Raw genomic sequence first — 2,929 nt, 5'->3', positions numbered from 1 at the left:
ATCATAGAAAGAGAGATTAGTTACATCACTTTCAAAATCACCTATGGTGCATAATGCAAGGGTACATGTCGGATCTATTAGTATAGAGTATAAATGTCTTAACACAATAAGTAAACGAGATGAGGTCTATATTAACCAGTGTGATATAAGCGTTCCTAATTCTATATGAAATCAGCACATTGTACTCCATGAATGCATTAATGTATACATGATCTATGTGTTTATGACTTAATAAAAAGAATACAAAAAATAAATAAGGACAATGATTATCACATTTTAGTAGTTAATCATCAACTAACAGTTGTAGAGTTGATTTATTATAACTTGGCTACAAGCGTGCAACTCTACTACTAGGTTATTAGGAACTACCAGATCCTGAATCTTTTCTATGTTCTTTCACTATGTATGTATATATGCATTTTATTATTATTTTTTTTAATAAAAAATATGGAACGCTTCATGAAGTTGTGTGTCATCCTTGCACGGGGGCCTTGCTAATCTTCTCTGTATCATTCCAATATTAGTATATGTTCTGCCGAAGCGAGCACTCTATATATTTTTTTAATTAAAAAAAAAAAAATCACCATTTTTTTTTAACTTTCCTAGGCATTAGAGAGAGGGCTGGCACCTTCTAGTGCTAACCTTCTGAATTTCTGTACTCAGAGATTTTCCCATACTGGCTGTTTATCAAGGGCTCTGGGAGGGCTGTCCTCCTGGCTTCGTACACTGACCCCACCGTGGGGAATACAAGATCATTTTGTAGGGGCTGCTAATATCCACAGACTCATCTTTAGAACCCATAAATTAAAGGTCTGTACCTCTGTACCTGAAACAGATGATTTTAACTAGGCCTTCCCATCCTTCTTCTGAGATGCAGGACTAAGTTGGAAACACACTTGTGATGACAGAATGGGGATGATTTATTTAGTTGCAAGCCCCATCAAGATTGGAGGGTAGAAGAGAAGCTTCAAAAGCAAATTCCTACAGTGGGAAAGAGAAGGAGCCATAAACATTCAATTTTACCAAGGACTAAGTGCATGTATTTTTTTTTTTTTTCTCTCTCCTTATTCTGAGTTAAGTTTGTTCTGAAATGGAAATCCTTTTCTTTTTCTTTTTACTTCACTCCCATTCCCAGCTCTTGTCTAGGGACCCTATTTAGGATTAAAATAAATGGACCATTTCAGCATAAATGTAGCGGTGCAGGAAGGAGTGTGGAAAGTGCTTACTGCATAAAACACATCCCTTTCGGACTCATTACATCCCTTTTCTGCTGTGTATAAGTGGACACCTTTCACTGACTCACTACAGGGTATCTGAGCACATGTATCTCAAAGGGAGGAGATGAAACCATATATGCAGCAAACTTATCAAAATCAATCAGTTAACAAAAGGGACCTGTAGGAACTTAGCCAACTTGAAGCCTTATTTTCCAGAAACAGAGATATTTTTACAAAGGATGAACATTTTTTTTTAATATTCCAAAGATTTACTGATTGGAAAATAGTTTATGCAAGAAAATCTGATTATTGGTAGTAATTAGCTCCTAAAAAGAGTAAAACTTGTTTTTAAACAGCAAACTGGAAAATAAAGCATGAAATTGCCTTGAAGGAAGTGAGGCCAACATTGGAAGGCCTGTTTTGATCAGTTATCTGTTACCTGCCTTTTTGAGCCTGTCAGAGATTTCCACACATCTCTGGGTACAATCAACGTAAAGATCTTAGTAGAGGCATTCATGAACTATTAATGTCAAATTACTGGACTGAAGAACTATGAAGCCTTAGTAATAATACTATCATCTGATGGGTGTCTAAGATGGAAGAGTGTACAAATATAAAAGCCTGTAGCCAAAGTTATACTAAGAGAAATACATATGGTATATGGTTCTCTGTTCTTTAGTTTTCAAATGTACATAATCGAGTTTTATATTCAGGGATAGTTCCTGGAAATCAGGAATGTTGCAGCAAACCAAATTGGGATTTATCTAGGGCAGGAAGAGGTGGAGAGACAGCAACGGATGCTTATAAACTCTCAGTCAGTCACAGGGGGCACATTTAGAAATAGGCTTATTGAGAATTTATAGTCCTACCTGTAAGTCAGAGGGGGTGGAAAGAAGTTTGCAGCTACTCAGGAGCCACTGAAGGTTTTCTGAATTGTGATAGCACATGTGACCAATGTAGGCTTGGAGAATTTGGCATGGGTATCTACTTTGAAAAGCAAGACAAAGATAGCACAGTTTTCCTGCTGAATGCAAGTTCGCTCTCCTGCTAGTTCAAAAGGTGGGGCACATAATCTCCATCTATATGATTCCTAACATTAATAATGGCTCCCTTTGCTGTACAAATTGGCTGTAGTAGATTCTGTACCTGTCTTCAAGTTACACACTTGCACATGGGGAGAATATAACTCATACATATGTACACATCACTTCAGCATCATCTTTGGAGATATGGAAACTTCATTTGTCGATTAAACATCCTCACACTCATGAATCATGACTTATAATTCCTTGATCAACATTATGCTTCTTTCCTGACTGTTCCCAAACATCAATACTTGAAGAACAAACAGTTACAGGGAATTCAAAATATGTCAGACTCAATATTTTTAGTGTTGATATTCATTCTTTTTAAATTTCAGATGAATTTGGGGGTACATACAATTAGGTTACATAGTTTGTTCCTGTAGGGTTAAAGTCTGAGCTGTGGGTGTCCCTCGCCCAGGTAGCGTATGATATATCTGTGCAATGTACCCATTAGATGGGAAATTATCCGTCCTTTCTTCCTATCCCCTGTACTTGGGTTTCATTTAGTTTTTTTCTTTCAGGTGAGCGTGTAGGTATTAATCTACCAGTTTCAATCTAGCACTGAATACACGTGGCGCTTGTTTTCCCATTCTTGTGATACTTTGCCCAGGAGAGTGGTCTCCCATG

General features: G+C 37.1%; 1 non-coding gene across 1 annotated transcript; it reads right to left on the bottom strand.

Annotated features, from left to right (window-relative positions):
- Positions 1 to 441: 441 nt before the first annotated feature.
- LOC128595046 (U6 spliceosomal RNA) lies at positions 442 to 548 on the bottom strand. The gene has a single exon (XR_008382740.1). It is a non-coding gene; the product is annotated as a U6 spliceosomal RNA (small nuclear RNA).
- Positions 549 to 2,929: the final 2,381 nt, after the last annotated feature.

The sequence above is a fragment of the Nycticebus coucang genome, chromosome 9 (assembly GCF_027406575.1).
Source record: "Nycticebus coucang isolate mNycCou1 chromosome 9, mNycCou1.pri, whole genome shotgun sequence".
Taxonomy (NCBI): domain Eukaryota; kingdom Metazoa; phylum Chordata; class Mammalia; order Primates; family Lorisidae; genus Nycticebus; species Nycticebus coucang.
The sequence above is the reverse complement of the archived record's forward strand: the minus strand, read 5'-3'. Positions and strand labels throughout refer to the sequence as shown.